Genomic DNA, 11387 nt, shown 5'->3' with positions numbered 1-11387 from the left:
TCCATCTTGAAGAATAGGACAGAAGTTTATGCTCATGCTTTTCCATGGCTCTAAAGTGGATATCTTGTTTATTGACCAAATTGCAAGATGAAGCCGCTTTCAGAAGGTTGTGGATGCATGGGGTAGCGCCTGGGCCTTGTCCTGGGGCTTGGTGGCCTCACCCTTGGTCAACTGTAGGAGAAGTAGCATTATTCGAGGCATGCTTTGTACGGTTGAACCTGTATAAGCACTCATACTGCTTTCAGCTATGGTTGTTAAGTGCCCCTGCTGGTTTCAGTTAAGGTTGTTAAGTACTCCTACTGCTTTTACAGTCTGTCGTGTTTCTTTAGTCCTGTCTTCCTCTAGCCACCAAAACCAAACCAGCATTGGTGGGGCCGCCTGCTTCCGCTTGTGATAAAGGCAAAGGTGTCCCGTCTTTCGATGAGATGGTGGCTATCATTTTGGAGGAAGTCGACTTTGACGATCCGACTACGAACGTGCGAGGACGTCGCGCCTTAGCAATCGCTAATCCAACTCCGAGAGGTTATTGACCACGCGGGAGCACGATCAACCTAACCATGAAGGTATGTTTCCTGCAGGCAAACGAAGAACAAGCAAGAAACTAATATTGCAATATGGATATTGCGAATATAAGAGGAAAGCTTTATTGATCAAGGTGGGGTTCTTTAATGCCTTTTTCTGGTCATTGAACACAAACGAAGTGCGCGAAGTTGCAGCTATGGCAAACTTTAATCTAAACAAAACCCAAAGTCTAAATGATGCCCTAAGGGCTATATATATGGAGGAGAGAGGGGGGAATTGTGTGCCATTGGAGGAGGGGTCCGAAACCAACCCTAACTCTTGTTTCCCCACACATACGGACTCTAAAAACAGCCTATAATCAAGCATTTCGAAATTACATGGGCCCGGCCCAAAAATAAGGTGACGCGGCACCTAGAATAGCCTCTGGACGAAATTTATGAAGTGGCGTCTTGTATATTTCGTCCAAGGTTTCAGGCACTCATTATGGAGGCTTCAAGGCCCTGGAATCATCACTGATAACTCCGTTCTTGTTCCCCTTGTGCATACCATCATCTCCATGCTTGAACTTGCTCCAAGGTTCGTCTTTCTTGTCCAAGCTAGGCCAGTCATTTGTAAGCAAAGCAAATGTATGCAATTTAGGCAACATAATATTCTCATGAACATTAGAATCGTTACCAAGAAACGAAAGTACCTGGTAATTCAATTGGCGTGTGCGAGCTCTAGTAATTGGTCCAGTATGTATAGCAGCAGGGGTTGTGGGTGTAACAATGGTATTCATGTCCTCATCATCCTCCCCTTCTTAAAATGAAGTCGTCCTCGACTAAAGCTCATCTTCCACACCCAAATAAGGCTTCAAATATGCAATGTTAAAAGTGGGACTATCCCCAAAATCTGCAGGCAGCTCAAGTTTATATGCATCATCATTTATTTTTTCTAACACCTTAAAAGGACTGTCAACACGTGGCATTAGCTTTGATTTGCGAAAATTAGGAAATCTATCCTTACGCAAATGTAACCAAACAAGATCTCCAGGTGCAAACACAACATGTTTTCTACCCTTATCTCCAGCAAGTATATATTTAGCATTCATACGCTCGATGTTTTCCTTAGTTAACTCATGCATTTTTTAAATTAATTTAGCACGTTCTTTAGCATCAAAATTAACCTTCTCCGAAGATGGAAGAGGCAACAAATCAATAGGTGCATGAGGTAATAAACCATACACAATTTCAAAAGGGCACATATTAGTAGTAGAATGCAACGAACGATTATAAGCAAATTCAATATCAGGCAAGCATTCTTCTCACATTTTCTTATTGTTCTTCAAAACAGCCCTAAGCATAGTAGACAATGTTCTATTGACTACTTCAGTTTGTCCATCAGTTTGGAGGTGAAAGTAGTACTAAAAAGCAGTTTAGTCCCCAACTTAGCCCATAAACATCTCCAAAAGTGGCTAAGAAATTTAGTATGACGATCTGAAACAATAGTATTTGGCACACCATGCAAGCGAATAATTTCACGAAAAAACAAATCAGCAACATTAACAACATCATAGCTTTTATGACATGGTATAAAGTGTGCCATTTTTGAGATATCCTCGACAACAAATATGTTATCCCTCCCCTTCTTTGTTTGAGGTAAACCTAAAACAAAGTCCATAGATATATCCTCCCAAGGAACACTAGGTAGAGGCAAAGACATATATAAACCATGAAGATTGAGTCGTGACTTAGCTTTTTGACATGTAGTGAAGTGAGCAACAAAACACTCAACATCCGTCTCATCTTTGGCCAAAAAAAATGTGTAGTAAGTATATCCTCCATCTTCTTAACGCTAAAGTGTCCCATTAATCCTCCTCCATGCGCCTCCTGCAACAGCAAAAGACGAACGGAGCTAGCTGGAATGCATAGCTTGTTAGCACGAAATACAAATCCATCGTTAACGATGAACTTGTTCCATGTTCTCCCTTCCTTACAATTCTGCAATACATCTTTAATTCAGCATCCTGCACATATTGATCTTTGATGGTCTCCAAACCAAATATTTTAAAGTTAACTTGTGAAAGCATACTATAACGACAAGACAATGCATCAGCGATAACATTTTCTTTGCCCTTCTTATGTTTAATGACATAAGGGAAAGTCTCAATGAATTCGCCCTATAGTGAGTCGTATTACAATTCACTGGCCGTCGTTTTACAACGTCGTGACTGGGAAAACCCTGGCGTTACCCAACTTAATCGCCTTGCAGCACATCCCCCTTTGCCATGTTTCTAAGGTCCGAAGAAGAGCATAAAATTCTTTATCATAAGTAGAATAGTTCAGACTAGGCACACTCAATTTTTCAGAAAAGTATGCAATAGGTTTTCCATCTTGTAATAACACACCTCCTAATCCAATTCCACTAGCATCACATTCAAGCTCAAAGGTCTTATTAAAATCAGGAAGTTGGAGTAAAGGAGCATGTGTCAACTTATCTTTCAATACCGTTAAGGCTTCTTCCTGTGCGGTACCCCAAACAAAAGGCACATCCTTCTTTGTAAGCTCGTTGAGAGGTGCAGCAATGGTGCTGAAATCTCTCACAAAACGCCTATAGAAACTAGTCAGGCCAAGGAAACTCCTCACTTGTGTGACCGTTTTGGGCTGCGACCAACTCTCAGTAGCTTAAATCTTGGCTTGATCAACTTCAATTCCCTATGGAGTAACAATATAGCCAAGAAAAGATACTCAGTCGGTGCAAAAGGTGCACTTTCCAACGTTACCAAACAAACATGCATCACGTAGAGCAATAAAAACAGCATGTAAATGTTCCAAATGTTCCTCCAAAGATTTACTATAAATCAGTATATTATCAAAATAGACTACCACAAATCGTCCAATGAAAGCACATAAAACTTCGTTCATTAATCTCATGAAAGTACTAGGCCACTCAACTCATCAAGAATATCATCAAGAATATCATCTAGCCTAGGAATAGGATGACGATAACGAATAGTAATATTATTAATGCCTCTACAATTAACACACATACGCGATGTACCATCCTTTTTCGGCACTAGAATAATAGGAACAACACAAGGACTAAGGGATTCGCGAATATAACCTTTGTTGAGCAGCTCCTGGACTTCACGCATAATCTCCTTCGTCTCCTTTGGATGCGTACGATATGGTGCACGGTTGGGTAGCGAAGCACCGGGAATTAAGTCAATCTGATGCTCAATCCCTCGAATAGGTGGTAATCCCGGTGGCACGTATTGTGGAAAGATGTCAGCGAACTCCTGCAAAATGTTAGTAACAGCAAGAGGCAAAGAGGAAGGCACGTCCTCGAATGAAATAATGCCTCTTTGCACACAAAAGCATAGCAAACAGATTTACTGAAATCTGGATCATCAATATCAGATTTGGTGGCAAATAAACATGCACTTTTCAATTTAATTTCAGAAGAAACACTACATGGTTTATTATTAGGCTCCATTTGTTGCTCAAATACTTTTGCCACAATCTGATTTTCACTCTTGTTGTGCTCCTGTTTTGCGTTATTAGCTCTATTAATATCATCTTTCAAAATGGAATCAGGAGTCATAGGAAGCAAACTAATAATCCTTATGAACAAGAGTATAATGATTGTTTCTACCATGGTGTACATATTTTTTTATCAAATTGCCCTGGTCTACCAAGTAACAAGGAACATGCTTGCATGGGTACCACATCACAATCAACATAATCAGCATATGTAGAGATACTAAAATGCACACGAACAATACGTGTTACCTTAACCTTGTCGCTGTTATTGAACCATTGGATATAGTAAGGATGTGGATGTGGTCTTGTGGTGAGAGATAGCTTCTCCATCATCACCATGCTAGCCAAGTTGTTGCAGCTCCCTCCATCTATGATGACGCGAACAGAACATTCCTTCACAACTCCCTTTGTATGGAACAAATTATGCCTCTGATTTTGCTCTACTTGTGTGACCTGCACACTCAAAACACGTTGAGCAACTAAACACTCATACCTATCAGCGTCTTCATGAGCCATGTATTGCATCTCATTTTCAGAATCATCTCCACCATTTTCATGAGCCAAAGTCTCTTCATCATAGTCACTAGCGGACTCATATCCACCATCCTTAGTAGCAATCATCACACGCTCAGATTTGCATTCTCTTGCATAATGACCTCTTCCCTTACAGCGACGAAAAATAATATCACTTGTGTGCCCTGTTGATGCCATGGAAGAAGAAGAGCTCTCTACAGGCGCGACAGGTGTGCTGTTGGTAGATAGTGGTGGTTGTGTCTGCTTTCTTTTATCACGACTGGAGGTGGAAGCTGATGGAGGTGCCGATGCAGTAGAATGTGTGGAAGTAGAGGATGCACGCTGTGTCCATGAGGAAGGTCGACCTGCAGAATAGTTAGTTTGTGCCAATGCGTGTCGATCCTGCACTTCATGTTCAGCTTTACAAGCAAGATGGAATAAACAAGTGATATTATTATACTCCTTATACTATAGAATGGTCTGAATCTCTCTATTTGATCCACCCATAAAACGTACAAGCATAGCTTCATTATCCTCAACAATACCACATCTAATCATGCAAGTTTGTAATTCTTGATAATATTCCTCTACAAAAAAAATTCCTTGTCTTAAACGCTGCAGTTTTTGAAGTAATTCATGTTGATAATATGGTGGAACCCAACGAGTACGCATAGCAGTTTGCAAAGTAGCCCAAGTAGTTGGAATATTATTCGGATATAATCTATGATGTTTAGACCACCACCACACAAGCAAAACTAGTGAAAGCACAAAGTGCAGCAGCAACACGTCTCTCCTCAGGATATTCTAAACATGTAAAATGTTGTTCGGTTTCTAACTCCCAAGTAAGATATATATTAGGGACGTATCTACCCTAAAATGGTGGAATATTCAATTTTAGTTTAGGGAGATTATCATGATCTCGTACCTGAGGGGGAGCCCTACTATTGCCATTATTTGCATGTGGACGACATGGTGGTTGTGGTGCTGGTGGTTGCACGTAGTTCTGATTTTGATCAACCTCATCCTCGTAATCTCCCGCATAATCATCCTCCTCCGCATCAGCAGCAGGAGCCACAGAAGTATCAACAGCAGCACCAACAGTTTGGCCAGGCTTAAGAGGGACACGGCTCGCTCGGCGGAGGGCTGTTTCGCGACGTGGAGGTAGTCATTGTTGTTGTTGTTGTTGTTGTTGTAGAGGTGCGGCAGGTGCAGCCGGTGGTGGTTGTGGAAGACGCGCAAGCAGTTCATGAAATTTGTTATCGAGCTTCGTTTCGAACGTCTTTTGAAAGCCAGTTATCTTATCCATGGCCTCTTCAAAATTGTTCAGCACATCTTGCACCTGTTCAGTCATCATTTGATGAAATTTATCATGAAACTCCTTATTCGGCATGTTCTCCCAGTTAGTCCCATCAACTTGTGATCCTGCCATGGTTAGAGGCAACAGAAACACAAAAGAATAGGATCCTATAGACTACTAAAAAATGGTGGTGGTGGGGCATCACAAATCCGTCAAGCAAATCTCAAATTCTTACCAGTTCTTACCCAGCAGCAGGCGGTGATCGGCAACCGTCGTAGTCAAAACTTTCAAAAATTCAATAGAGCGATTACCAGGGAGAGTCAAACGCATGACGTACATGTATGTGGAGCTGGGAAGGCTTATAATATGGTAGCAAAAAGGGTCAGCAATAATCAATTCAAGGATGCAAAGTTCAATAAGCGCTCAACGACGGTACTGTGCTAGTCCTAGGCTAGACCATGCTAGAGACGCGGGCCTAGAACACAAACAAAATCACGACGCTGCACATAAACAACGCAAAAGCACACTCTGGAGAAAAAATCGCTCTGTTTTTTTGCGCTCCTTTTTTTGCAAAAAATCACTATAATGGCTAGTGTCTCAAAACTCTTCCCAGGTCAAACTGACAGGATGGGCACGGAATTTTTTGACTAATTTTTTTGTAAATCAGGGCAGTGATGATGAAAAAGTGCGACAAAAAATCACTATGATGGCACGTGGCTCAAAAGACTCAGAAAAGCCTAAAAATAGGATAGGGAAAAAATATTTCCCGTCGCCGAAATCTTGGCCTAAAAACTGCCCGGGGATCTCCAGACATTTTTTTCCAAACCTACTCAGGCAAGGAAACACGAATCAGATATTAGATGGATCTCAAAAACAAACCTAATATGAAAGGAACTCAGGTTGGTGGTGGATATATGGTGGTAGGATATGGCAGTGGTGTTTGTATATGGCAGCGATGGTGGTAGCGGTGGTGGTATATGGATACGAATCGGTGGTGATATATGGATACGGATCAGTGGCGGATAAGCGGTGGTGGTAGATGGCAGGGGCAATGGTGATGGTGCGGCGGCGGCGTGACAACTTAAGACCAGAAACTCGAAACTCTAAAAGACTAGACGCTAAGACCAGCAACTAGACACGACGATGCAACCGCAAATTCAACAAAGCAAAAACACTAAAAAGATTATGCAAAGGCTCAGATTGGTTCGGATATGATGAACTAACCCTAATTTTTTGTGGCCTTTTCGTGGACTGTAGGCATGAAGAACAGACTCGATCTAAACTATGAAAAACTATAAAATCTCACCGAGCAACCTAGAAATCTGATACCACTTGATAGAGGCAAAGGTGTCCCATTTTTTGATGAGATGGTGGCTATCGTTTTGGAGGAAGTCGACTTTGACGATCCGACTACGAACGTGTGAGGACGTCGCGCCTTAGCAATTGCTAAACCACCTCCGAGAGGTTATTGACCACGCCGTAGCACAATCAACCTGACCACGAAGGTCTGTTTCCTGCAGGAAAACAAAGAAAAAGCAATAAACTAAGATTGCAATCTGGATATTGCGAACATAATAGGAAAGCTTTATTGATCAAGGTGGGTTCTGTGACGCCTTTGTCTAGTTGTTGAACACAAATGAAGTACGCGAAGTTGCAGCTATGGAGAACTTTAATCTAAACAAAACCCAAAGTCTAAACGATGCCCTAAGGGCTGTATATATGGAGGAGAGAGGGGGAATTTTGTGGCCCTTGGAGGAGGGGTCTGAAACCAACCCTAACTCTTGTTTCCCATCAGATACAGACTCTAAAAACAGCCTATAATCAAGCATTTCGAAATTACATGGGTCTGGCCCAAAAATAAGGTGTTGCAACACCTAGAATAGCCTCTGGACAAAATTTATGATGTGGCATCTTGTATATTTCGTCCAAGGCTTCAGGCACTCATTATGGTGGCTTCAAAGCCATGGAATCATCACTTGTAACTCCGTTCTTGTTCCTCTTGCGCATACCATCATCTCCATGCTTGAACTTGCTCCAAGGTACATCTTTCTTGTCCAAGCTAGGCCCTTCATTTGAAAGCAAAACAAATGTATCCAATTTAGGCAGTATCAAATTCTCATGAACATTAGACTCGTTACCAAGAAACGAAAGTAGCTGGTAATTCAATTGGCATGCACTAGCTCTAGTAATTGGTCCAGTATGTATAACAACAGGGGTTGTGGGTGTAACAATGGTATTGATGTCCTCATCATCCTCCCCTTCTTGAAATGAAGTCATCCTCGATTGAAGCTCATCTTCCTCACCCAAATAAGGCTTCAAATATGCAATGTTAAAAGTGGGACTACCCCCAAAATCTGCAGGCAGCTCAAGTTTATATGCATTATCATTTATTTTATCTAACACCTTAAAAGGACCATTAGCACGTGGCATTAGCTTTGATTTGCGCAAATTAGGAAATCTATCCTTACGCAAATGTAACCAAATAAAATCTCCAGGTGCAAACACAACATGTTTTCTACCCTTATCTACAACAAGTTTATATTTAGCATTAATACACTCAATGTTTTCCTTAGTTAACTCATGCATTTTTAAATTAACTCAGCATATTCTTTAGCATCAAAATTAGCCTTCTCCGAAGATGGAAGAGGCAACAAATCAATAGGTGCACGAGGTAGGAAACCATACACAATTTCAAAAGGGCACATCTTAGTAGTAGAATGCAATGAACGATTATAATCAAATTCAATATGAGGCAAGCATTCTTCTCACATTTTCTTATTATTCTTCAAAACAGCCCTAAGCATAGTAGACAATGTTCTATTGACTACTTCAGTTTGTCCATCAGTTTGGAGGTGACAAGTAGTACTAAAAAGCAGTTTAGTCCCCAACTTAGCCCATAAACATCTCCAAAAGTGGCTAAGAAATTTATATCACGATCTGAAACAATAGTATTTCGCACACCACGCAAGCGAATAATTTCATGAAAGAACAAATCAGCAACATTAATAGCATCATAGCTTTTATGACATGGTATAAAGTGTGCCATTTTCGAGAACCTATCCACGACAACAAATATGCAATCCCTCCCCTTCTTTGTTTGAGCTAAACCTAAAACAAAGTCCATAGATATATCCTCCAAAGGAACACTAGGTAGAGGCAAAGGCATATATAAACCACGAGGATTGAGTCGTGACTTAGCTTTTTGACATGTAGTGCAGCGAGCAACAAAATGCTCAACATCCCGTCTCATCTTTGGCCAAAAGAAATGTGCAGCAAGTATATCCTCCGTCTTCTTCACGCCAAAGTGTCCCATTAATCCTTCTCCATGCACCTCCTACAACAGCAAAAGACGAACGGAGCTAGCTGGAATGCATAGCTTGTTAGCACGAAACACAAATCCATCATTAACGACGAACTTGTTCCATGTTCTCCCTTCCTTACAATTCTGCAATACATCTTTAAATTCAGCATCATGCACATATTGATCTTTGATGGTCTCCAAACCAAATATTTTAAAGTCATGTTTTGAAAGCATAGCATAATGACGAGACAATGCATCAGCAATAACATTTTCTTTGCCCTTCTTGTGTTTAATGACATAAGGGAAAGTCTTAATGAATTCAACCCATTTAGCTTGTCCACAGTTCAGTTTTGCTTGACTTTTAATGTGTTTCAAAGATTCATGATCAGAATGTATAACAAATTCCTTGGGCCATAAATAATGTTGCCATGTTTCTAAGGTCCGAACAAGAGCATATAATTCTTTATCATAAGTAGAATAGTTCAGACTAGGCCCACTCAATTTTTCAGAAAAGTATGCAACAAGTTGGCCATATTGTAATAACACACCTCCTAATCCAATTCCACTAGCATCACATTCAAGCTCAAAAGTCTTATTAAAATCAGGAAGTTGGAGTAAAGGAGCATGTGTCAACTTATCTTTCAATACCGTTAAGGCTTCTTCCTGTGCGGTACCCCAAACAAAAGGCACATCCTTCTTTGTAAGCTCATTGAGAGGTGCAGCAATGGTGCTGAAATCTCTCACAAAATGCCTATAGAAACCAGCGAGGCCAAGGAAACTCCTCACTTGTGTGGCCATTTTGGGCTGCGACCAACTCTCAGTAGCTTCAATCTTGGCTTGATCAACTTCATTTCCCTGTGGAGTAACAACATAGCCAAGAAAAGATACTCGGTCGGTGCAAAAGGTGCACTTCCTAACGTTACCAAACAAACATGCATCACGTAGAGCAATAAAAACAACACGTAAATGTTCCAAATATTCCTCCAAAGATTTACTATAAATCAGTATATCATCAAAATATACTACCACAAATCGTCCAATGAAAGCACATAAAACTTCGTTCATTAATCTCATGAAAATACTAGGTGCATTAGTTAACCCAAAAGGCATGAGTAATCACTCATATGAACCAAACTTAGTTTTAAATGTAGTTTTCCATTCATCTCACAATTTCATACCAATTTGATGGTATCCACTACGCAAATCAAGTTTGGAGAATATTGTAGAGCCACTCAATTCATCAAGCATATCATCAAGCCTAGGAATAGGATGACGATAACGAATAGTAATATTATTAATGCCTCTACAATCAATACACATACGCAATGTGCCATCCTTTTTCGGCACTAGAATAATAGGAACAACACAAGGACTAAGGGATTCCCGAATATAACCTTTGTCGAGCAGCTCCTGGACTTCACGCATAATCTCCTTCGTCTCCTCTAGATTGGTACGGTATGGTGCACGGTTGGGTAGCGAAGCACCATGAATTAAGTCAATCTGATGCTCAATCCCTCGAATAGGTGGTAATCCCGATGGCGCGTCTTGTGGAAAGACGTCAGCGAACTCCTGCAAAATGTTCGTAACAGCAAGAGGCAAAGAGGAAGGCACGTCCTCGAATGAAAATAATGCATCTTTGCACACAAAAGCATAGGAAACAGATTTGTTGAAATCTAGATCATCAATATTAGATTTGGTGGCAAGTAAATATGCACTTTTCAATTTAATTTCAGAAGCAACACTAGATGGTTTATTATTAGGCTTCATTTGTTGCTCAAATTCTTTTGCCACAATCTGATTTTCACTCTTGTTGTGCTCATGTTTTGCGTTATTAGCTCTATTAATATCATCTTTCAAACTGGAATCAGGAGTCATAGGAAGCAAATTAATAATCCTTACGAACAAGAGTATACTTATTGTTTCTACCATGGTGTACAGAATTTTTATCAAATTTCCATGGTCTACCAAGTAACAAGGAACATGCTTGCATGGGTACCACATCACAATCAACATAATCAGCATATGTAGAGATACTAAAATGCACACAAAGAATACGTGTTACCTTAACCTTGCCGCTGTTATTGAACCATTGGATATAGTAAGGATGTGGATGTGGTCTTGTGGTAAGAGATAGCTTCTCCACCATATCCATGCTAGCCAAGTTGTTGCAGCTCACTCCATCTATGATGACACGAACATAACGTTCCTTCACAACTCCCTTTGTATGGAACAA

This window comes from Triticum urartu, chromosome 2, assembly GCF_003073215.2.
Source record: "Triticum urartu cultivar G1812 chromosome 2, Tu2.1, whole genome shotgun sequence".
Taxonomy (NCBI): Eukaryota; Viridiplantae; Streptophyta; class Magnoliopsida; order Poales; family Poaceae; genus Triticum; species Triticum urartu.
This window is presented reverse-complemented; position numbering follows the sequence as displayed.